This window comes from Equus przewalskii, chromosome 24, assembly GCF_037783145.1.
Source record: "Equus przewalskii isolate Varuska chromosome 24, EquPr2, whole genome shotgun sequence".
NCBI lineage: Eukaryota > Metazoa > Chordata > Mammalia > Perissodactyla > Equidae > Equus > Equus przewalskii.
Genome location: NC_091854.1, coordinates 1,547,468 through 1,574,702, shown reverse-complemented (window position 1 = coordinate 1,574,702; position 27,235 = coordinate 1,547,468). Strand labels below are relative to the sequence as shown.

The 27,235-nt window shown below is 37.8% G+C and overlaps 1 long non-coding RNA gene across 1 annotated transcript in view; it reads right to left on the bottom strand.

The window, feature by feature from the left end:
* Positions 1 to 238: 238 nt before the first annotated feature.
* Positions 239 to 27,235, bottom strand: part of LOC103540730 (uncharacterized) — a 147,381-nt gene continuing 120,384 nt past the window's right edge. The window contains exon 5 of the long non-coding RNA XR_011532459.1: positions 239 to 2,148. This is a non-coding gene — a long non-coding RNA (uncharacterized lncRNA). The remainder of the gene's footprint in view (positions 2,149 to 27,235) is intronic.

The following is a 27,235-nucleotide window of genomic DNA, read 5'->3' as shown; positions in this document are numbered from 1 at the left end:
TGGTTAGTTAAGACTATAAAAGGCTTGTTTCAATCGAGCTGATTCTAAAGATTTTATTTCTTCTGGTAATCACGTGTTTGATTGCTCCCATAGCAAGAACAAGACTTTTCAAGCAAGTAAAAGTATTACTATGTCTGGAATATCCTAGCAACTGCCTGAAAAGATTCATGATTCAACATATTTAAGTACTTGGAATAAATTCCTTTTTTTCAAAATAAATAGGAAAGCCTCAGCAATCAGTTTTTTAATTTATTAAATATCCAGGCATATAATTATCAATTTCATATATTTGGTACAAATGAAACTATCTCAGTATAAGAGAAATTGCTCCTAGGTAGTAATTATAAGGCTACTAAACTTACATTTTAAATTTTCATGACTAATAATAAAAAGAATAAAAAGATCCCCAAAAGCAAATTTTACCCTAAGAATTGAAATAAAATAACAAAAGTACTTTTTTATTCTAGAGACATATGCAGACCCAGCTGTCATTTTTCATTTCATTTCTTTACATGAAACCAGAAAAATAATAAGCACTGAATAAACTACTGGGTGATTTGCTCACTTCTAGAGTCAATTCCAACGTCACCGAGCAAAGTAGGCAAATATTTAACTGCAACTAATAAGTAGCATAGGAATCTTGGTTGTCTATAAAATTATGTCAAACCACATTTAACTTGAAAAAAAAATTAAAGCCAAAAAAAGTCTGTTCAAAAGAATACAAACTCAAAATCTAGTTTTGATGCTGCTATGATGCTACTGGATGCTGCTATGTGTTTGATGGGCACTGTGTCAAACATTTCACACTAAGCCTATGCTTCCTAAAACAAATGTCTTCCTCAAGACCTGTGGAGAAAATCAGCAGAATCTAATTAGGCAGTATTTGGGTCCATGTGCTAAATAACTTAGTCTGCATCTCTAAGAGTAAGTAACTATGGGCACTTAGCATTAACAGTAGAACAAGTTACAAGTGTTTTGAATTCAGAACTGAATAAATACTGTAAAGATAAATAAAAAGAGGAAAGGATAGATCAATAATTATACTCCAATTACTCCATAATGAACTGATTATGACTTACTACAATGTTTTAAGAGGTTATTTAATTCCTTTCTACAGACAAATGAATAGAGAAGTAAGTACAAGAAAAATTATAGTTAAAGGCAGATGAATCTCATCATATCTCTTAAAATATGGGAATCTGCACACCACCACTATGTTCACTAAATCATTGAATTACATTACCTGTTATTTTAGCCAAGCCGTAGTTACAACTTAGTGAATGAATTATTCAGATGTTTTACCCTACCTCTTTGTTTCTAATAACAGTTCTTTGAGCAGGTCACAAATCACCATTATCAAAACAGAAAAATAGATTTTTAATATGTGGAATACATCAATTTATTAGCCACTCTGATCAAACATTTTCTTTTATTAGAAACTGAACCTTGTATAATGGCTAATTAAGGTTTGAGATTGATTATTGGTGGATGTTCATTATTCATGATATCACTCTGATTAATATAGATAATTCATAGTTTCCTCTATTTTTAAAGTACTATTTTTAAACATCTATATATATCGTAGATCTTTGACCTCCACTCGAGCTTCCATATTGGATCATGCAAGATACTTATGTATTTAATCTTAAAGTGTTCCACATGATAATACTTTTAAAACACTACATGAGTTTTTTTTAAGTTCTGCAGAATAAATCATTACATACAATCTGTTTTGAAAACAATTGTTCAATTTAAAGGTTTGTGCAAAAGAAGCAAGCACTCCAATTCTATTCAAAGTTAGCACCAGGTCCCCAGCCCCCATTTAGATGGCTGTATATAGAAATATATAGTTTGGAACTTCAGTCAGTGATATTTTTCTAATTTAAAGGTTGACGTAAACACACTGTATTCTTATTTTTCTGGACCTTGGAGATATTTCTCTTTAGTGACAGAAAGAGAACATTGAACCCTGCCAGAAGTGATCCATTTCTCCTACTTGATGAGAAAAGCAGAATCAACAAAATTCTGCTTGTCACTCCAGTACCATGTATGTTTTCAGGAACAGCAATTGCTCCAACATTTGTCTTAGATCTGCGCGACACAGTGAACTGACTTCCCAACAAGCTGGCCTCTTAATTTCATCTCGCTCTGAAAGTAAGAAAATAATGAGTTCAGTGATGCTGAAGCAATACTCTCAACAACCAAGAAGGAAACCTTAGTGTTCATTCTGTCATTCACTGTCTGGGTTCAAGACTAATGAATTTCTGCCACACAAAGAAGCGTTTGCTCCCATATAAGAGCAAGTCCTGATGTTTAACTTGTTTCAGCCTTGCTAAGCGACATTAGGATCAACTTATGAAAGGACAAGTGTATCTTAGTTGCTCTCTCTTTTTTTAAATGCTCCATATAGAGAGAATGGAAAGATTGGGAGAGTTGGAAGTAACCATTCCATTTCTCTCACTACATTGCCAATTTTCTAAAATGACAGGTCTTCATTTACTTTTTTTTTTTTACTATTCCTCTTGTAATCTGGCTTCTAGCCCCAATCATTGGGGCCTGAAAGTCATCAGACACTTTCTAATTTTCAAAGCCAGTGGTTTCTTCTTAGTTCTCATCTGCCTCAGCCTCTGACTGTTTGACACTGTAGACCCATCTTTGAAAACCTCTCTTTTGCATAACTGCCATCTCCCTGTTTTGTTTTTTTTTTTCCCATTTCCCTCATTCTGGCTCTACCCTCATTCCCCAATAAGGGATTAGCACAAATGCTAACTCTTCAGGATGCAAAAATATTCTACCTTCACATAAAGCAGTATAGAGCATGGTGTTGAAGAATCAGGTTTTCAAAGCAGACACACCTGAACTTGATTCCCAACTGTACCACTTACTATGGGCACATACGATAATTTACTAATTATTTCCCTGAGCCTCAGTTTCCCACATCTGGGAATGCAGATCATAATACTAGCACCATTTTTTTAGTTTTGAGAGGATTCAATTAAATAATGTTTGAAAAACATCAAACTCATAGCACACAAGTTTTGCAATAAATATTATCATTATTTCTAATTTCAAAGGCATTTGACAGACAAAATTAGAAATGAATCAGCATTAGAGACTTAATCAGAGAGTAACCAAGTGACAGTGGATTTTAATTTGCTTGAATAGAATTATGAAATTAGGGAGCTAGAAAAGACCATTGAGTCCAGGGGTCAGCAAGCCATAAGCCCACAGGACAAATACAGCCCACCACCTGTTCGTATAAATAAAGAGTTACTGGAACAAAAGTATATCCATTGGTTTAGGTTTTGTCTATGGCTGGTTTCGTGCTTCAACAACAGCATTGAGTAATTGTGAAAGAGACTGTATGGACTGCAGAGCATAAAATATTATACAGAAAAAGTTTGCTCACCCCTAATCTACTCTAAACCCCTTTGCTCCTGATGAGAAAATTAAATATAATCCTATAATTCAGAAACTGCTAAGAGATTTCCTAAAGTATCATCTTTGTTAGTTTACAGGAAACTTATATGTACACAGATGTTTACTGAGAGAAATAAAAACTGCTGCTTAGCTTGTTTTGTTGTTTCTGTGACACATTTATAGTTCCTAGGAGCCCCACAGAATGTGGGGTTTTATTCTATATCTAGCACTTGCACTGTGAAAAGAAAAGCAATTCCCATTAGGACAAGAAAAAGCTGAGGTTAAAATAAAAGACAGTGTAGGCTCATGCCAAAAGCTGAATTTTACTTAAGATAAAGAAAGATGGCAGCTTCTAACTTTGGCGCAAATTAGGTGTGTCAAATTGCTGCAGAAATTGCTTTCCTCTGAGACTGATGACCAGAATGACCCCAGAAGCAATTTTTATTCTCATGAGACGGCTTGCTTAGCTCTTTCCGGGAAGGAGTAATGGGTCTTCAGAAAGATGAGCATGTTTGCTTCCTGGGAACTACTTGTAGAGGTTTGTAGGAATCAATGAGACCAGACACCAAGCAGGAAGAGGGTGGGGCCACGGCATTTCATCAGTGGCTCTAGAGGGTGTCAGTGGATTGTCCAGAAAGAGGGATGTTTCATGGCTGAAGCTTTGATTTGCTTCCCTTATATTCATATTTTCTCTCTGATACAGTATGAAGATCACAAATAGAAGCCACTCCTGGGGTTCCCAAGGGTAAAGCTTAGCTTCAACTCAAAACTTCAAAATGTGTTAGATGCACACCTCTTCTAGCAGTGACATCAAGAAGACAGAGAAAACAAAAACATCATTTTCCTTTGAGGGAACCCAGCTCTATTTTCTTCTATGACACAGGGAATGGCATTAACCCTAAATTGTATGTGATTTTTAAGGGATGCAGAAATAACCCATAGCTTTTCTACCAGAAGCCTTCATATGTGATCCCTATAGTATTGTCCTACAATTACCTGTTTCAGAATCTACAAACATAGTTGTTACAAATGCAGACTTCTGGTCCCTGTACCAGACATTGTGAATCAGCACCTCTGTGTGCCACACTCAGGTATATGCATTTTCAATAGGCTTCCCACATGATTCTATTGCAAAGTAGAGTTTGGGGACCATGGGTCCACTGAAGAGGGACCTAGTACTAAATTTGGTAGCTCTGCCACTGTCTAGCCTTGTGACTCTGAACAACTTACTTAAAATGAGTAGAATATAATCTACTCTGCTAGTGAACAAAATTTATTAATTTTGAAAATTAAGAGGGAAGAGCCCAAGGTGTCATGTCAGTGCAGGGTACAATTACCTGGCAGAGATTCTCGTGCACTGAGCTAAAATGCTGAACTGCTGGAAAGCAGGGGTCTGCAGAAGGTACCATGTTGGACAACGTGGCTTGATTTTTTAATGTACTCAAGGAAAAGCATTCTAATTTTATAAAATGTTGGCTTAGCTTTTCATGTTATATTGTCTCATCTCTTTGTCCCCTAAATTGGAAAGGGTAGACTAACGTCTAATATGTATCTTAATGAGAATGAAGAAAATCTCAGAAATAAGAAATTTACCAAAGATTTGTGTAGTGCTACCTGTTCAATATATTCTGCACAATTAAAATGTCTGAGGGCAGAGCTTGAGCTACTCTAGATGAGAAACCATGTACACATTTGAATGTTGCTGCAGACTAAGCTAATGAATATTTTACTCTCACCAGCTGCTTCATAATCCTTCTCCTGCCTAAAAGCCACAAGATTACAAAAACCAATTTCACCTTCTCTGGGGCTTTAAACCTCTGTATATACAACAGCCAAATCTTTCTGGTATTTTACTGACAAAACAAAAGGCAGCAAAAGTAGCCATAATTGAAGTCAGTGCTAAAATAAATCCCAAAACTGTGCATTTGCTCTTTTCTCCTACAATATGCACTTCAAAACTGGGCTACACTGCTGTCCTCTTCATGTCATGATAGCTCCTGGAACCAAGGAATGAAGTGGCCACTAAAATTAATGTAAGTATGCTGGGAAGCAACATCCTCTCACACTCAGTTTTGAAAAGATGGTTCAGGAGCCAGTCCTGTGGCATAGTGGTTAAGTTCTGCACACTCTGCTTCAGTGGACTGAGCTTGTGCATTCGCATCTTGGGTGTGGACCCATACCACTCATCAGCCATGCTGTGGCAGCAACCCACATACAAAATAGAGGAAGACTGGCACACATGTAAGCTCCGGGCTAACCTTCCTCAAGCCAAAAAAAAAGAAAAAAAAGGAGGAAGATTGGCAACAGATGTTAGCTCAGGGCAAAAATTCCTCATCAAAAAAGAAAAAAAAATGGTTCATTAAAAGAATCCACCAGAATATTGTTAGAAATAAAAAATGAATACAGTAAGAGATTTCCTCAAGATAGCAGCAAAGCAGTCTCTGAACTCATCTCCACCCATGAACACAACCAGGTTACAACTATTTTTGGAAAAATTACCCTGGATAGAAAACTGAAAACTGGATAAAAAGAATCCCCACAACAAGGGACAGTCCGGACTAAGGCAGAAGAGGCAGAAGTTCCTTCTGGAGAGAAAAAAAGCCACCTTCAGGAGCAGTGGAGTTTCTCAGCTGGCCAGGCGGGAGCCACCCTAAGATATGCAGCCCTCCCTGGAGGAGTGAGTTCCGGAGTGGGGTCGATACTGCTATAAGCATCCTTCAGACTCAGCACAACAGAGATGAGGGTCTTACTATCTGACTTCACTGGCTATTAACTGCAACAGGGATAGCCTCAGAAAAGCTATCTTACAAAAGCTGAAAAGACCTGGGTCTTAAAGGGCTCATGCACAAACTCACCCATCTCAGCAACCTAAAATCACCAGAGAGAAGGCTGACAGTCCTTTGGTGAAAAGAGACTCACCTGGTGAGCTCTGGGTGCATCTTAGTGAGAGGAGGGACCTCTCTGGAGACTGCGACATTGGTGGTGGCCATTGTTGTGGCATGGTCCAGGCATGGTGACATAGACCCCGGCAGATGCCATTGAGGTTCTTCCCCTGGCCTCTTAGCCAAGGGGTCTGCCACACTCACTACAGTGCAGATTTAATCCAGTTAAGCCAGGGCAGGCAGCCCACCCTAGGGACTGGCCCCACCCAATAGCAAGCCCTCAGGCTACTTGTCGGGACTGGGTGCCTTGATCCTCTACAGGGGGGTGAGTGTGTCCACCTCTGTGGGGTAGGGCCTGTGTGAGGACCAGATGAACTGTGGGGGTCATTGGTGGAGAGGTGGGGGCCTCTGCAGTGTGGCATCAGGGTACGCCCCAGGGGGTTGGGAAGTGTGCACAGACCAGGACTGCATTGACAGTGTGTGTGGTCCTGTGGGGGGTGAGGCTTATCAGAGGCAGAAGACCTGTGCTTCACAAATAGCCATAAAAAGGATCAGCCCCACCTTCTGAAACCTGAAACAATTGAGTGCTCCCATGTGTAGGGACAGCCCCGCTCAGTTGCACTCCTAAGAGAACTGAAAACAGCCTTGTAGGCTTGAGGCCTATAGAAACTGTAAGCCTCAGAGCCTAGCAACCAGCTACACTGGGTACTTACCCAATTAACAGGAAAACTGCAACAGCAGTGTGCTGTTAGACCTTGTAGCCAACGGTGTTGAGGCTCCCCAAACCAGATTTACAAACAGCTGGCCAGGGAAGGAAAGACTAGACTCTTTGGGCACCTGCATTAAAGCAACCCTGCCACAGCTGAAGGACACAAGTAGCCCACAGAAGGGTCACTCATGGATCATTTTGACTGGTGATGAGAGGGAAGCACACTGCTGGGCCTCAAAAGGCATCTCTTATATAAGGCCACTTCTCCAAGATCAGGAGACATAACCAACTCACCTAATACATAGATATAAGGACAGAGAAAGAGGCATAATGAGGAGACAAAGGAATACATTCCAAGCAAGGACACAGGACAAAACCCCAGAAAAAGGACTAAATGAAACAGAAATAAGTGACCTACCCAACAAAGAGTTCAAACAAAAACTTATAAGGATGCTCATAGATATTGGGAGAAGACTGGATGAACATAGTGAGCTCATCAAAAAACAACTGGAAAATATAAAAAAGAACAAATCAGAAATGAAGAATACAATACTGGAAATGAAAAATCCACTAGAGGGACTCAAAAGCAGAGTAGAGGATACAGGAGAACGGATCAGTGAGCTAGACCAAAGACTAGAGGAAATCACCCAAGCTGAACAGAAAAAAAGAAAAAAGAATTAGACAGAATGAGAACAGTCTAAGGGAACTCTGGGACAATATCAACTATGCTAGCATTCATACTATAGGTGTCCCAGAAAGAGACAAAGGGGCAGAAAATTTATTTGAAGAAATAGTAACTGAAAATTTTCCTAAACTAAGGAAGGAAACAGACATCCAAGTACAGGAAGCACAGAGAGCTCCAAATAAGATAAGCCCAAAGAGGCCCACACCAAGACATATTATAATTAAAATGTCCTAAATTAAAAATAAAGAGAGAATCCTAAAAGCAGCAAGAGAAAGGCAACAAATGACATACAAAGGAAAGCCCATAAGACTATCAGCAGACTTCTCAGCCAAAACCTACCAGGCAAGAAGAGAGTGGCATGACATATTTAAAGTGCTAAAAGGAAAAAACCTACAGCCAAGAATATTCTGTCCATCAAGGTTGTCATTCAGAATGGAAGGAGAGATAAAGAGCTCCCCATACAGGCAAAAATTAAAGGAGTTTATCACCAAGAAACCAGTTCTACAAGAAATGCTGAAGGTACTTATTTAAGTGGGAAAGTGATGACCACAAATAGGGATAAAAAAAAATTATCAAACTCCCCCCCAAAAAACAGGCAATAAAATCACTGGTAAAGGTAAAAATATAGTAACAGTAGCAGATCAAACACCTGTGAAGATAATATGAAGGTTAGAAGACAAAAGTACTAAAATTACCTACTTCGATGATAAGAGGGTAATGGATAGTCACACACAAAACAAGAGATTAGATATGATTTCAAAAACATAAAATGTGGGAGGAGGGGAGTGAAAAAGTAGAGCTTTTAGAAAGAAGTCAAGCTAAAGAGTCTATCAACTCAATATAGACTATTACATACATAGAATATTATATAGGATCCTCATGGTAATCACAAATCAGAAACCTATAATAAGTAAGCAAATAAGTAACACAAAAGAAATCAAACATATTACTACAGAAAGCCATTAAACCACAAGGGAAGAGAGCAAGAGAAAGAGAAAGGAACAGAGAAGAACTACTAAAACACCCAGAAGAAAAAGTAACAAAATGGCAATAAATACATAGTTGCCAATAGCTACTTTAAATGTTAATGGACTAAATGCTCCAATCAAAAGGCATAGGGTGGCCAGTTGGATAAAAAAACAAGACCCATATATAGGCTGCATACAAGAGACACACTTCAAACCTAAAGACACTCACAAACTGAAAGTGAAAGGATGGAAAAAGATGCTCCATGCAACTAGCAAAGAAAAGAAAGATGGGGTGGCAATACTTATATCAGACAAAATAGACTTTAAACAAAAAATTGTTACAAAAGACAAAGACGGGCACTACATAATGATAAAGGGAACAATCCAACAAGAAAATATAACACTTGTAAATATCTATGCACCCAACATAGGAGCACCTAAATATATAAAGCAGTTATTAACAGACAGAAAAGGAGAAATAGACAGTAACACAATAATAGTAGGGGACTTTAACACTCCACTTACACCAGTGGATAGATCATCCAAACAGAAGATCAATAAGGAAACACTGGCCTTAAATGACACATTTGACCAGATGGACTTAGAGGATATACATATAGAACATTCCATCCCAAACCCACAGAATACACATTCCTTTCAAATGCACATTCAACATTCTTCAGGATTGATCACATATTAGGCCACAAAACAAGTCTCAATAAATTTAAGAAGATCGAAATAATACCGTGCATCTTTTCTGACCACAAAGGTATGAAACTAGAAATCAACTATGGAAAGAAAACCAGAAAAGCCACAAAAATGTGGAGATTAAACAAAATGACACTGAACAACGATTGAGTCAATGAAGAAATCAAAGGAGAAATCAAAAAATTCCTGGAGACAAATGAAAATGAAAATATGACATGCCAAAATCTATGGGATACAGCAAAAGCAGTTGTAAGAGGGAAGTTTATAGCAATTCAGGCCTTCCTCAACAAAGAAGAAAAGTCCCAAATAAACAATCTAACAGTGCATCTAAAGGTGCTGGAAAAAGAAGAACAAACAAATCCCAAAATCAGCAGAAGGAAGGAAATAATAAAAATTAGAGCAGAAATAAACAAAACAGAGACTAAAAAAAAAAAAATAGAAAAAATCAATGAAGCCAAGAGCTGATTCTTTGAAAAGATAAACAAAATTGACAAACCCTTAGCTAGACTCACCAAGAAAAAAAGACAGAAGGCTCAAATAAGTAAAATCAGAAATGAAAGAGAAGAAATTACAACAGACACCTCAGCAATACAAAAGATAACAAGAGACTACTATGGAAAGCTATATGCCAACAAATTGGATAATCTAGAAGAAATGGATAAATTCTTAGAAACACAACCTTCCAAAACTGGACCAAGAAGAAGTAGAGAATTTGAATAGAACAATCACCAGTAAGGAGATCGAAACAGCAATCAAAAATTTCCCAAAAAGTAAAAGTCCAGGACCAGATGGCTTCCCTGGTGAATTCTACCAAACATTCAAAGAAGACTTAATACCTATCCTCAAACTCTTCCAAAAAATTGAAGAAGAGGGGAGGCTTCCTAACTCATTCTATGAAGCCAACATTATCCTGATACCAAAACCAGACAAGGACAACACAAAAACAGAAAATTACAGGCCACTATCACTGATGAACTTCAATGCAAAAACCCTCAACAAAATACTAGCAAATAGAATACAACAATACATTTAAAAGATCATACATCATGATCAAGTGGGTTTCATTCCAGGAATGCAGGGATGGTTCAACATCCGCAAATCTATCAACGTGATACACCACATTAACAAAATGAAGAATAAAAATCACATGATCATCTCAATAGATGCAGAGAAAGCATTTGACAAAATACAGCATCCATTTACGATAAAAACTCTAAATAAAATGGGTATAGAAGGAAAATACCTCAACATAATAAAGGCCATATATTGCAAACCCACAGCAAATATCATTCTCAATGCAGAAAAACTGAAAGCTATCCCTCTAAGAACAGGAACCAGACAAGGATGCCCACTATCACCACTCTTATTTAACATAGTATTAGAAGTCCTAGCCAGAGTAATCAGGCAAGAAAAAGAAATAAAAGGGATCCGTATTGGAAAAGAAGAAGTGAAACTGTCACTCTTTGCAGATGACATGATTTTATATCTAGAAAACCCTAAAGAATCCACTAAAAAACTTTTAGAAATAATAAATGAATACAGTCAAGTCGCAGGATACAAATTCAACATACAGAAATTGGTTGCATTTCTATACACTAACAATGAAATAGCAGAAAGAGAAATTAAGAATACAATCCCATTTACAATTGCAACAAAAAGAGTGAAATACCTAGGAATAAACTTAACCAGAGAGGTGAAAGATCTGTACACCTAAAACTATAAAACATTGTTGAAAGAAATCAAAGAAGACACAAAGAAATGGAAAGATATTCCGTGTTCTTGAATTGGAAGAATTAACATAGTTAAAATATCCATACTTCCTAAAGCTATCTATAGACTCAACCCAATCCCTATCAAAGTTCCAACACCATTTTTCACAGAAATAGAACAAAGAATCCCAAAATTTACATGGAACAACAAAAGACCCTGAATAGCCGAAGGATTCCTGAGAAAAAAGAATGAAGCTGGAGGTATCACACTCCCTGATTTCAAAATATACTACAAAGCCATAGTAACCAAAACAGCATGGTACTGGTACAAAAACAGACATACAGATCAATAGAACAGAATTGAGAGCCCAGAAATAAACCCACACATTTATGGACAGCTGATATTCGACAAGGGAGCCCAGAGCATACAATAGAGAAAAGAGAGTCTCTTCAATAAATAGTATTGGGAAAACTGGTCAGCCACATGCAAAAGAATGAAAGTAGACCATTCCCTTACACCATGCACAAAAATCAACCCAAATTGGATTAAAGACTTGAATGTAAGACCCCAAACCATGAAACTTCTAGAAGAAAACATAGGCAGTACGCTCTTTAACATCGGTCTTAGCAGTATATTTTCAAGTACCATGTCTGACTGGGCAAGGGAAACAGAAGAAAATATGAACAAATGGGACTACATCAAACTAAAAAGCTTCTTCAGAGCAAAGAAAACCATCAAGAAAAGGAAAAGACAACCTATCTATTTTGAAAAGATATTGGAAATCCATATATCTGATAAGGGATTAATATCCAAAACATATAAAGAACACACACAACTCAACAACAAAAAAACAAACACCCTGATTAAAACATGGGCAGAGGATCTAAACAGACATTTTTCCAAAGAAGATATGCAGATGGCCAACAGGCACACGAAAAGATGCTCAACATCACAAATTATTAGGGAAATGCAAATAAAAACCACAATGAGATATCACCTCACATCTGTCAGAATAGTTATTATTAAAAAGACAAGAAATAAGTGTCAGAGAGGATGTGGAGAAAAGGGAACCCTCAGAGACTGCTGATGGGAATGTAAATTGGTACAGCCACTATGGAAAACAGTATGGAGATTCCTCAAAAAATTAAAAACAGAACTACCATATGATCCAGCTATTCCACTTCTGGGTATTTTATCCAAAGAACACAAAAATGCTAATTTGAAAAGATATGTGTACCCCTATGTTCATTACAGTATTAGTCACAATAGACAGGACTTGGAAACAGCCTAAGTGCCCATCAACAGATCAATGGATAAGAAGATGTGATGTGTACACACGCGCGCGCACACACACACACACACACACAAAATGGAATACCACTCAGCCATAAAAAAGATGAAATCGTGCTGTTTGTGACAACATGAATGGACTTTGAGGGTATTATGCTAATCGAAATGAGTCAGATGGAGAAAGACAAATACCATATGATTGCACTCATATGTGAAAGATAAACAAACATAGAAACAGAGAACAGATCTGTGCCTATGGGGGAAGTGGCAAAAGGGGTAAAGGGGCAATTTGTATGGTGATGGATAGAAACTAGACTTTTGGTGGGGAACACGATGTCATCTATACAGAAGGCAAAATGCAATGATGTATACATGAAACTTATACAATGCTACAAATCAATGTTACCTCAAAAAAGATACAACCGAGCATATTAATAATAATAGAAAACATGTATGATATGTAACCGACCTTTAATACATCATCCCATTAAATCCTCATGTCTATAAAGTAGATTATTATCCCCATTATTATCTAGTATCTAATATTTATCTGTAACCCCCAATATTAATCCCCAACATTAAGCAGTCTATTACTATGCCCATTTTATACGTGAAGAAAGTGAGAAAGAGTTAAAGATTGCAATAAATATCACAGTATGTGTAGTACAAAAAATCATGTTAGGTAGTCAGCCCAAGTTTACTTGGCTCCAAATATCACAGTTTTAACCACTACAACAAGATAGACCTGATGGGTTGGTGTATCTATCTCTGGTAGCAAACTAATTCTTGCTCAGATTGAATCACATTTTTCTCTTAGTTATTATTTTCATCTTTCTTTAAAATCTAGAAATTATCCCAACTTAAGGGACTGTGTCTTTAATGCATGTAGTAAGGTGCTCAGCAAATATTTGTTAAATGAACGAATACCTCAGTGCTTAGAGGATTTGCCAGGTACTTTAAACCCCAAATTCCCTTCCTTATAATGAACAACCGTCAGCATTATTCTCATGCCAGCTGTTCAAATTAGCAGTTCTTCCCAGGTAACTTGTCACTATCAGTAATTACAGAAACATAGTTTATGAATTATTTACTTTTTTGAAAAAGTGTGAAGGGGCCGGCCCCATGGCCGAGTGGTTAAGTTCACACCCTCTGCTTCAGTGGCCCAGGGTGTCGCCGGTTCAGATCATGAGCGCAGCCATGGCACTGCTCATCAAGCCATGCTGAGGCAGCGTCCCACATAGTACAACCAGAAAGGCCCACAACTAGAATATACAACTATGTACTGGGGGGCTTTAGGGAGAAAAAGAAGAGGAAAAGAAAAAAGATTGGCAACAAATGTTAGCTCAGGTGTCAATCTTTAAAAAAAAGTGTGAAGTTAGAGGGCAATCTACCAGAACACTCTCTGACACTGATTGCAAGTCTAGGGTCCCCAAGAGCACACTTAGTTTCAATAATTCACTAGAAAGACTCACAGAACTCACTGGACGCTCTTATACTCACAATTATGATTTAAGATGCAAATTAGGTTACATTAAAAGATACATATTAAAATCAGCCAAGAGAAGAGGTATATAGGGCAGAGTCTAGGAAAGTTCCAAACACCAAACCTTAAGTTGCCCTCTCCCCACGGAGTCACGGACAGCATTACTTTCCCAACAACAATCTGATGATATACACGATGAAGTACCACCAACAGGAAATCTCACCCAAGCCTTGGTGTCCAGAGTCTTTATCCAGGCTCCATGGTTGATTGTCCACATGGCTGATCTCACTCGCCTGACACTCCGGAGGTCAAGTTGATACCATGTAACTCAAAGCTTCTACCATAAACGACATTATTAAACTATCTGGCATCACCCACAGTCCCCTGTCACACAAAGACACTCCTCTCAGGCATGGCATTGCAAGAGCTTAGAGATTCCTCTCAGAAGCCGAGGGCAGAGGGCAGACCTCTCTTGGGCAAGATTCAATTCTTCGCTTGCATTCTGATACGTTTTCTGGACACCATTTTCTCATACATTTATGAACACCATCTTCCAGGCATGCTGTTACTTCAGATAATATGATTTAAAAGGGAAATAGAGCTGATTTAGAAGGCAGCCAAGTATAAGTATAAGCATAGATGAGCATCAAACTGCAGTAGAGACCAACATGCTATTTCATGTGACCAAATTAGAGAATTTAGATAAGGAGATCAATTTTAGAGTGTCCTTAGTTCGGTCTGCAGTCCAATAACTAGAATCTGAAGTCAGGCGTCTCCTACATGGCTGTCCCAAAAATCAGTCTTCCTCTTAATTGTATCATCTTTTCCTCCAGCCCATCCCACACTTTTTGCTCTTTGTTATTTTGACTATCAAGGAAACAGGTGGTTTGTCCATCTGGAACTCCAAGTTTCACTCCATTCTGATTATTTTCAAATATGCTGAAGTCTGAAAGGCTTACATCTTATTTCAATTATTTCAGTTACGAGGTCTTTGGGTTGAAAGCATGGTAACTTAATTTCAGTTAATTTAGGCAAAACTTTTGAAAACACACACACTCAGAACGCCATGTGATTTCCGCTGGGTAAGCCTCCCAGGTCATGTTATTTTGTTACAGCAGCCCGAGCAAGCTAATATACAGACAAAATATGTATTTCTGGTCATTTGAATGTCATGTTTTACAGTTGTCTCATCTAATTGGTGAAAATCTAGTACAGTTCACAAAAGAAGTTTCCTCTTTTGCATCTGCAAATCAAGTTGCTTCTATTTCATTGTCTTTCATCAGGCTACACATATTGGTTTCTCTGTTCACATCACAGATTTTATTTCATGTGGCAGATAAATACAACTACCATAAGAATCTAGATTACTTAGTCTTATGTCAGGCATAAAGACCTTAATTTCAAATATTGTGCTTTGCAAACCCAGATCTCTATTAGATTCTTTTAATAGATTCCAATTTTCTCTTCAAGTACTCCACCTTTTTATTTATTTTGACTCCCTTTTCCATTACTTTTTTAACATGTGAATCATGGTTATTTTGTACACCTTACTTACTGTATTCCATATTTATGTCATCTCTGGGTCTTTCTTTATTTCCTATTTTATCTCTTGATTGTTAGTCACTTTTCCTGTTTATTTGCATGTCTAACACTCTTTTATTATATGCTAGACATTATAAGTGATACATCAAAGATGCTCTGGAGTATGTTATCTTCTTCTAAAGAGTGTTATGTTTTTACCTGGCAAGCAATTAAATTACTAAAGGATCACCCTGATCCTTCTACAGCTTGATTATTGTCTTTATTAGAATGGGTCGATTTCATTTTTGCCCTTTCTCCTAGAGTCTAGCTCTTACTGCTAGCATACTCCTAGCATTCTCCTAACTTCTAGGATGTGGTATTTCAATGAAAACAACAAACCCAAGGTATTCGCTAGCTGGACCCAAACTTTAATGTCCCCCCAGAACTATGAAACCTCTGAAATTCCTGATTATCCTGCAGCCTCCCAGCATTGTTTCTCTGCTCCATCTCTTGAAATCTCATTCTGTGAATGCAGACTTATGGATCAGCCAAAGACCCAGTGTGAATTTTTACGTAGATTTTGAGTATCATTCTCTGTAGCAGTCTCCTGTCTAATACTCTACCCCTCAAATCTCAGTCACCATGGGACCTCCAAACACCAGTCTCTGTTTCCTCTAACAGCAAAACTGCTGTTTTCTGCTCGGGCTCTATTCCCCTATACAATGGTTTGAAAATTGCACTTAGGGAGAAATCAGAGTAAATGTAGGATGTAGCTCATGAGCTTTCCTTAGCTCAGAGATCTCAGCCTTGCTTTGGCTGCTGCTCTTTCCCTAAAAATAACTATTTTATATATTTTTCCATACTTATATACATTTTGGTGAGAGGAGAAGTCTGATACAAGCTAGTTAATCGTGGCCAAAATTTAAAGTCAGTCATAAAGTTTTTAAATACAGAATTAAGTCCTCATGATTCATTTCTTTGCTCTTCCATACCCCCTTCTCTCCTCTCTTTCCATGCCTTACTAACTATAACATAATAAATAACATAATAAAAGCATACGACAAATAACTATAAATCCACCATAGGAAGAATTAAATGCTATCATCCTAGAGAAGAAAATCTATAATATAGTGACAGTAGGAATTCCAATCAATGAACGAATTGATATCTAGACTTCTTACGTACTGTGAGGCTGTATGGAAGAAATACGTATTCTAAACAGCTTGTGTATCTGCCTAATTACTTAAATGCAACCTCATGAAAAGACAGACCAGGTGAGGGGTAAAGACCAATACCAGAAACAACATAGAGTGGAGGCACAAAGAAGATTTCTTAGGTTGAGTTACAGGTATGGGGCTAGCAGAATTCATGTAGTTTCCCAGATTTTCACATCCCAGGAAGAGGCACACTTTGGCCAGGCACAGCCAGACATCTTTCAGTTTTGTTCCACAAAAAGACTCTGAGTTCAGGTTCTCTCATATCTACGGAAGGGTTAGGAGTAGGGAGGAAGCATCCAAACTGAGTAGAAAGAATCCTAGTACTTGCAATTGAAGTGACAGCGATTTTGTTCTCAGATGCCAATTGCCCAATAAGCTTGCATGTTCACATGTTTACAACCTGAGACTTTGAAGCTTTCTTGGATGATCCAGCTCGTAAATCTGATAGAGAAAACTTGATTGTCTCTGCACAGACAGTAAGTAACTGTCTATAGTTATTATTTCAAGGTGATCACGAAGGCTTTTTCTAGCAGGGCATTTGTTTCTGGTTAAAATACAAATACGTCTAAGAAACATATTACAGATTAGTCAGCAACACTTCAGAATGACGCCTTTATTGACTCCTTTTCTGATAACCTGTTTTGCTAGTTTAGAGACAGTGGACCAAGTGCCATGGACTGTGAAAGGAAAGTAAATAGGAAGAAGAATAAAGGAATATGCAGAAAGAAGTCTGGAGGCAAAGCTATTAGCTGTCCAAAGGAAAGCACAAATCTAACATGAAAGATATAAAAATAAACATTTTAGAAGTGAGATGAGCCCTTCTTCTAAATACAAGGAAACGTGCTTATTGACACCTTGCTATTGCGGAAATTACATATAAATGTTTTCATAATTACAGATCCATGTTCCGTACATGTAAAGCAAAACTGTTTGCATGACTCTTTTGCAGAAGACTTTGAAGTCGCTGACTTAAGTCCCGACAGTGCTCAGTTCTCTTCCTTTCTCTCTCCCCCAGAGCAGATGTGTAATGAGAAACGCCATGATCGGCCACAGGGGCTTTCACAAGGGATGCTCTGGGAAGAAGAAATCCTGGAGCCAGGCCCATCTCCAGGGCACACTTGCCTGCTGTGAGCCATTCAGTCCATGTCAGGCGTTTTCATCCACAGCTCTTCCGACTTCACAGGTGTTTTATAAAAGAACTACATAATGTGTAAGACACTCCAAGGTGCTGTGAAGCAAGAAACTAAATAAATATAGGATGTTTACCCTGCCGAAAGGTGGCATCTCAGCATCCAAAAGGAAGATGCCAAGCCACCTGCTAAGGTCAGGTGGTTCGTGATCTGAAGTAAATCCTCTGTTCAAGATAAATGGTGTAACATCCTCAGGCCCCAGAAAATCTTGTGTGGCCCCTCACATTCTCTTTACACACACCTGCACATTTAGGCCTTCTCATCCTTGTTCATGCCTTTGCTTCACTAGCAAGATCTTCTGCCTTTATTCTCCTGCCCTGTCTCTCCTGCTCCCTCAATCCCAGCTCCCACCATGGAAATACAACCTACCATTCAAGCTCCAATTCAATCAAAGCAGCTACCATTGTTCAGTATTTACTATGTACCAAGAACCAAACTGAATGCTTTCCATACTTTCTTTTTACCTAATTCTCTCAACACATCTACAAAGTAAGTTTTATTAAGCCAGTTTAATAGAAGACAACCAAAGCTCAGAGATGTAAAATAATTTGTCAAGATCACAAAGCCAGAATTCAAACATAGGCCTGTCTTGATCTAAAGTTGACATTATTACTCACTATATTGCACTGTCACTCTTACCAACTCTCCATGAAATCTTTCCTGATAACCTCACAATATAGCGATTTCTCCCACTAAACCAAGCTCCCCCCAGAACATAATTTGACATGCTTTATATTGTCTTGACTACTGTTTGTTTTATGTTACTGTTTCATTTTAGATGAGTATATTTTATTTCCTCCCCTAAGTATGTGACATGCCTAATAAACCCCAAGAACTGTTCAAAATGCCTAAACTAATGCACCTACATTCTGTAGGCACAGGCAAAAACTGTTCCTACTTTATAGACACGAGTATTTGTCTTTGTTATCCTCTTAGCAGCTAGCATGTGTTTATGTACAGTAGTCTAACCCAGCCAATAAATTGTGCCCACTTGTCATGAATCCAAATGCTGGGGGTTGAATGACAAGGCATGAGATTGAGAGGGCCAGTGGAGGTGTCATCAGAGATAAACATACCTACTTCTGGGGCATTAGCTTGTGATTGTAAAGCTGATAAGAGCTATCAGAACTTAACAAAGCATTCCCTTTTTGTAATGTATAAAATGTTTGCCAAAAAATATTGATATTAGACAGTATTCTATATATGCAGGAGTGATAATATTTTCCAATCACCTATGAATAGTTACCAGTGTCTTCTTTGCACAGAATGTTTTTCAATATGCCATGGCACAAAGGTAGAATCAATTATAAGGTAAATGAACATAATATTTTACATTTCAAGAATAATGAACACTAGATCTATTTACGCAAAGTGGTTTGGTGAATTAAGAAAAATATTTAGAAAATACAGAAGGTAAAGCCCTCCAGCAAGACAAACAGAAAATGGAGGGGAAACTTTTAGAGCTTGAATTAAGTAGACAATTTCTTAAGAGGAAAGAGAAAATTATATAAATAAGTACTTATTGATCAAATGAGATGAAATCTGATGCTGAGAGATAAAAATAATTAGCACCCAGGCGATACTGACCCCACAGCGACTTCCTGTACCAAGCACAGGATGGTTTCTTCAAATAACTATGTGCAAGAGGAGTAAAGGTTGCATTCTGCGGCTTCCTGAGTAATTGGAAATTACTCCAATGCTCATTTTTCTAATTCCAAAACTCTTGGCTAAGAACACACACGCTCTTATTTGGGAACACGAAACGGAATATGAAGAAAAATAAGTTAAAGTAGAGAAGCAGGCCTCTCGGTGAGCAACGCATTTGCTTACTCATCTGCAAACAAGCTTGAGTACCTCCTCAATAACCTGTCTCCCCGGTTACAGGAGTGTAACAGTCATCTCGGTTAGGGGTGCTAGGAATATGAAACCGCTCCATGACGTCGAAGTCAAGAATGTGAAATTTGCCTCACTCTTGTCCACTGTTTCAGTGTGTGTGTGCATAAAGGGTATTCTTCCTTTAGTTATGAGTTTGTTTCCCTTTGCATAGATTGACATAATATCCACTTACTTTCCTTCAAAAGTCTCAGGAATAATTCATGAAAAAGCCTCTTCAATTTAGCCAGTGAGCTAAGATATTTTAAACAATAAATAATTTTCTTTAAGCCTGCAAAAACTTCCATCTGCATCTAACTACTACCTAGGGTCTCAACTGACTTTTCCTATTTCTTATTAATGCCTGTGAAACTTTCGGGGATTATAACTGTGGGCTCCCATCATTTCCTCGCCTCCCTATAGCTACAGATTTTCTACCCAAATGACCTTACAGACAACTTAGTTTAGCGAAAGTAGCTCCAAATATGGTGTCAAATGACTTATGTTCAGGGCCCAGCAGGGTGGCGCAGCGGTTAAGTGTGCACGCTCCACTCTGCAGTCCCAGGGGTCACCAGTTAGGATCCCAGGTGGGGACACGGAACTGCTTGGGATGCCATGCTGTGGTAGGCGTCCCACATATAAAGTAGAGGAAAATGGGCACGGATGTTAGCTCAGGGCCAGTCTTCCTCAGCAAAAAGAGGAGGATTGGCAGCAGATGTTAGCTCAGGGCTAATCTCCTCAAAAATAAATAAATAAATAAAATGACGTGTTCAAACTTCAGCTCTGCCTTCCTTAGCCTGTGACCTTGATTAAATGAAGCAGCTCTCTGAGCTTCAGCACCTTTATTTATAAAAAAGTGAAATAATACCTGCTTGCACTTACCCACAGTTTTGTGTGGCTCAAGTTGAAAGGTATGCGAAAATGCCATATAAATCATATCTCTGTAGCAGAATTGTTTGCGCTATTTTAAGTTTCTTCTATCAGTTTCCTCCCTATCAGGCAGCAGTAACTACTGTTAAGATTTTCATCTCTTTTCTTCCAGTTTTTTTCTAGAGTGTATGTATATGTGTTTGTGTATATGTTTAGAAATACTTCTTAAAATGTAGTATTTTATTATGATACAATTATGTATTATGATACATGCATATATTATGGTATGTATGTATGTATCCCCAGGTTAATAAAAGTTCTTGCAAAGCATGGTTAAACAGCTTAATGTAATAAGACTATCATATATAATATATATAATGAAGGATGACGTATACATGTATGGATTTTCTCATTCTTAAAAACTATTTCCAAACATAGTTAACAGTGGCTCCATTAAAAAATATGGTGGTAAATAATTCTACTATATGAATGAACCATAATTTATGGATCATTCCCTATTTTTAACTCATTAAAAATACTTGTTCCCAGTTTTCTTTTGTTTGTGTGGTGTTAATTTTTGTTATTGTTGACCTTACTGGGTTTATTTGCTATCATAAACAAGACTGTAGTAAAAACCTCTGTGCAAAAATTTTTTTATGAATCTCTAATTTCATAGAGGAGATTTCTAGAACTGAAATCACTGGATCAAAGGTATGGATTTTTCTAAAGCTCTTGCTAACATATTGTCGGATTCTGTTCCTGAAGTATTGTACTGTTTAGACAACATAAGAGAAAATCAATTTTTATGGTAGCCTTGTGATGATTACCTATTTTAATTATTGCTAATTTCATAGGCAAAAAAAGTGTCTCTTTATTATTTATGTTTATATGATTACTTATTGAAGTTGAAAATTTGTTGTGTTTATTAATTTTACTTATTTCTGCCATGAACTACCTCTTCTCATCCTTGCTCTGTTTTCACTATTTTCCTTACTGATTTGTAAGCATTATTCACACTTTAAGGAAATTAATTTCTCAGTTGTCCTTCATAAAATTTTCCAAATTTGTCATCTACATTTTGATATTGCCTATGATTTTTGACAGTATGACTTTTTTAAAGCTTTTCTCTCTCCCAGCTTTATTGAGAGGTAATTGACATATAACATTCTGCAAGTTTAAGGTGTACAACACAGTGATTTCATACATTTATATATTGCAAATGATTACCGTTGTAACACCTCCATCCTATCACATAATTACCATTTTGTTTTTGTTATGAGAAATTTTTTAGTTTTTTAAAATCAAATTTACCAGCAAGTTTCTTTCATTGCTTTCCTTTTTAATACTTTGTGAACTAAGTCAGGGTATTCCCTACTGCATCCATATGTCAATTCATTCTTTTAATAAAAACCAGCCCCTATGTTCAAAGACAGCAATCTAGAGTAAAGTTAGGGTGTGATAATGCTGATTATTGCTGTTCTGCTAGGAAGCCAGGTTGAAATCATCAGTAGAGAGATTATTAAGTATTTCTGGTGCAAGAGGAATTGGCGCCAACCCAGACACAGCTCTATTTATAGGCCACTGAGATGCCTCCTGTGCTGTGGCGTTTAGCCAATGGTCAGGACCCAGAAATTCTGACACTTGGAAAGTTGAAGATCTGTACTGGACGTCTATGAGTGGGACTCAGGGCTATTGACACCAGGGAGGGCATGGGAACAGGGAATAGGACAACACCAAAATCAGTTCTGCTGGAGAATAGTGGTTTGCAAATGTCTGAGATGCAGAAGCTGTAATTAAACAGGTGATTCTAAAAGGAGTTCGATTTACCTCCTAGTTCTAAGATTCTCTGTTTCACTATTCTCTGACTGTGTTTGACTCTGTTCTGAGCAAGGGCAAGCCTCTTGCTTGCCTTACATTTAAATTCTACACTTCTGTCTTTAGAAAGATCCCTGAGTAGGCAAACTTGCCTTCTCAGTAGTATGAATGTTAATCGTGGCTAATAAATTCATAATAATCAACACTGATAAGGCTCTTACCATGGTCCATACCCTGGTCTAAGACCTTTATATTCATGGAACCCTTCAAAACACTTTGAACTGGTAGGAACTATAATTTTCTCCATCTTATCGTTAAAGAAACTGAGGCGTAGAGAAGTCAAGTTACTTACCCAAGGTCACACAGCCAGCAAGAAGATGAGCCAGAATTTGAAACCAGATAGTCTGGTTCCAAAGTTGGCACCCTTATGATATTCCGATTTATTATTTATGATTTTGTGTATTATGTATACATGTATATTATGTATACTATGATTGTGTACATTATGACATATTATGATTTATTAATATAAATTTTGAGAACAAGTATTAATTTTAATTTATACGTGTGGAAAGATGTATGCATATATGTTTACACATATGTAAGGATGTATAAAAATTATTTCCTTGCATATCTATTTTTGTTTATGCATGGTTAATGGAAGGGGAGGTTAGGAATTAATTAAAGGATTCTTGGATTATCCAGGCCTTTGGCTTTCCCACCTTCCAATGCTTCTACCGGAAAACGAAAAATAGAAGAAAGGAAAAATATGAGCAAGACAATTTTTTTTAGTTTGATGTTAGTTCTGCTGAGGATTGGTTTAAAAGGGAAACCAGGCTGAAAGTAATGACCAAAGCAAGATCGAATTTATATACCCCCCTATCAAATTCCTCTTATCACTGGTGCTTCCCTGGGTACCAGCTCAGAGCAGGACGGAGGATGGTGTAGAGCATGTATGGTGAATTCCCAATAATGACCCAATTTTAGCCGTCTCTGAGTGAGCCTTACCAGCCTAATTGGTGGACTCTTGTCCCTTTCTCTTCCCACATTGGTACCCACGCAGGCTCAGGGTCTCTCATGGCTGCAGTTTCAGGACTTCTTATGACCAAACCACTGTCATCAATTTTGGCTCTCGTCTCATTCCCTCCACTCCCTCCTCCACAGCACTGCTGGACTGATATTTTTAGTGTGTGAATTTAGTGACATTCCTCTCCTTAAAATCCTTCCATAGATGCTGACCTCCTAGGAGCTAAAATTTAACCTCCCCAACATGGTATATAAGACCCCTGACGACATAGCTCCACCTACCTCTTTGCCCTCCTGCTCTCACCACTTTCGAGTTTGCATACCAGGCTTCCTAACCTACTTGTAAGTGCTTGGTTATGCTTTGCTGTCTTCCAGGTCCAGATCGTTGCATATTCTACTTCCTCTCTTAGCACAACCCCCATGTGGCCCCCCCACATCCACACATACTTACATGATTAACAGCTTTGGGTCTCATTTGAAATGTTGCCTCCTATGTGAAACTTCCCTGACTGCTTCAGGCCACCTTAAGCGTTTCATATAGGAACTAATTGTGTTTCAACCTGGCTCCCATGTGCATTTATCACTTTGTGAGGTAATTGTTCGCTTGTATAATTGTCTCCCACTTAGACTATGAGCTCCGTGTAGGAAGGAAACTCTACTCTTCACCTTTGCAAATGGCATTTAATAAATATTTAATGGATGCATGGATGGGTGGAGGAACGGATGGCTCAACGAAAGAATGAAGAATATTGTCCTTTACACAATGATAATTTCTTTTGTTATATTGTTCCTTAAAATTATCAAAGAACTCCAATGAATATTATCTCATTTAGACATGACACCAAATTTCTGAGATAGACATTATGGACAATTTACACATAAGAAAGCAGGTTGAGTAAGGTTAAGAGACTTGCCAGACATCGCAGCTTTGGTCACAACAAAACTTGTAGCCTTTCTAATATGTCACAGCTCTTTTGCACAATATGTTAGATGATTTAAACATAGTCATTTAATAGTCCACAGATTTATAGAGTTTTACAGCTGGGAGATTCCCCTAGTCAACCCTTCTTATTGGAAACATGAAAAAGTGAGGCCCAGAGATAAGAAATTGCTCAAATTTGTACCACTCATTATCGACAGGCCCAGGGCTAGAAAATGCCTCCATGGCTCCTAATTCCAACTTTCTAGGTTCTTAAGTCCAGGCTCTGCCACTCACTATATGACTGTATGACTTTAACTCTGTGCCTCAGTTTCCTATACTGATAAATTGGGATAATAATGTACCTACCTCACAGGGTTGTTGCAAGGATTTAAATGAGATCATCCTTGGGAAACTCATACCAGTGTCTGAGAACCATTAAACCAATACTTTAAAGTATTAGCTATCACCCATCATCACTTCCCTTGGGCAGCTTCTGCCTCCTTCACAAAAGAGTAACAGTAAAGAAGTGCTAGTGTAGTGAGAGCAGTCACACAAGTGAATAAAGACAAAAGGCAAAAGCAATACAATGCATCTTCAGGAATGGAAATAGTAAGTGACAGGACTGGAAAATATTATGAATGAATGACAGAAAAACCCTACCTTGAGGTCACAGGCTGACACATTGTGTTGGGCTTTTCCTTCCCTGAAACTGCCCGCTTTCTGAGAGGAGGTAAATTTACATGAATCGTATTGCATGGATGGAAAATAATAAAGTAATAGACAACGATTTTTCATTATTTATTTCTCCATTCAAATAATTACTTTTATTCTTCTCTTTGCTAATTGAAATAGATAAGTGCACAAATATATACATAAAATATAACAAGCAGTGAGTACTTATCTGGTGCAGAACCGTTGGATTACAATCATTGCCTGTCCTATTGAGTTCCAGCTGCTGGTTTTCTCTTGAGGGAAGGATTCTCCACATTTCTTGTTAATCAGCCCCATCAGAATTGCATTTACTCATTGATGTGTAACCATCCTAGCTTTCAGTAGCAGTCAGATTAGGCAGGGCTATGCTGAAGTAACAGAGAAAATTACCTTAGCTTACAAGAGCAGAGGTCCATTTCTCCCTCGTGGCTCATGTCATGGTGGATTAACCACAGCTCCGCACCTCTTCTCATTGTGGGACTAGTCTGAAGGAGTAGCCTCTGTCTGGAACATTGGCATCACAGTAGAGAAACATGTGGCAAAGTTTAAACCCACTCTCAAAGCTTCCACCTGGGTGTAACACACATCACCTCCACTCACCTTCATTGGCCAAAGCAAGTAACATGGCCAACCCAGTCGTGGAAGTGGATATTGATCAACAGTAGTATAACCTATCACACATTCCTGCTGCAACAATTATCGATTCCTTTTTTTCCCCACTGAGTTTCAGTAGATTCTATTTTTCCAAGTTAATGTAAATCATCTTTATCATGCTTTTTGCTTATTTTTGTGTGACTCCTGATTAGTTTGGTGATGTCTGGTACTAAACACAGTATTACTATCCCAAAGAGGATGCACATAATAAAAAGGCTAAATGTTTTGGGGGGTTTTTGTGTGTGTTTTCGCCAAAGTTAGGTTATCAGATCACTATGTGAATTCATTCTAACATGATTTTTCATGAGTTTCTATATTTGTTCTCCAGCTATTAGATCAATAAATATGTCTTTTAATCTTCTAAATCTTTTGCCCCATGGGGCCTGGCAATTATAATAATTGCACCTTTTGTGTAATTGTCAAAAATACTTGCTGATAAAATGATTAAAATAAACTAAGAGCATCCCCTAAAATAACAATACTAGGCTTCAATCCAACTCTTCCACCAAACTGTTCTGCAATATTTAAAAGGGCAGATCTGTGTCTTTGGGCTTAGAAAGTGATGATGTCACTCTTAATGGAATTGGTGAGATTGGAGAGTGTTCATTATTTAATGACTATAGTGGGCTCTGAAAGCATCCTGCAATCCATGTGCCTTATAATGCCAAGTCACCAAAATCAAGGAGAAAGAAAGAATTAGTTTAGAAGTCATTCTCTTCTTCATGAGTCTCTCTTCATGAGTCAGGGAAAAACCAACTTTTGCATAATATACCTCACATACCGTTTCCAAAATTACATTAACCAGTTTGAGTTTGTAGAGTATTTTTACCCAAATTACCGAGACTCATCTCATCTCAACTCAGTACCCTATCTCCATAAAATGGACCAGAACCAGAACTTAGGTGAGACAAGTTACTTTCTTCAAGGGGCTCCATAAATTTCATCATTTTGCCAAAATCCATCTATAGCAGTGTTTCTCAACCTTGTTTTCATTGTCATCCCCTTAAGAAGACGTTTTAGTTTTTTTTCTAATCACCCACACACAATTTTAATACCACAGATATACTGTATATCTGATTATTATATGTATATCTGTACTTTACACATTAAAATGTGAGAACTATTTTTTACCCCATTGAGAACACATGTTCTTTAGGACAGATGCCTCTCCTCTCCCATGCACTTCTACCTAACTTACACTTCCACCATAATTTTCTGCTCTTCTTCCTCAGCCATGCCTCTTTGCATATTCTCACCTCTGGGTCTTTGTTGATGCTATGCCTTCTTTCTGGAATAACCTCCTCATTTCTGTTGAGCCCAACTATTTTTCCAGGACCAGATCAAGCTCTACTTCCTCCAAGTAGAATTTTTCCCCAATACTAAATCAACCTCCATCCATCTACAACACTGACCTTTCATAGAAGCCATTTTCTTTGCTATGATAAAACACCTCAGTCTACTTTATTTAAGTACATGACCCCCTCTCTAGACTGTAAGTTCAAGGACTACCAATCTTTGGATTTCCCACTGTTCTTAGCATAACACTTTGTTCAGAGAGAGTGCTCAATAAATATTTGCTGTA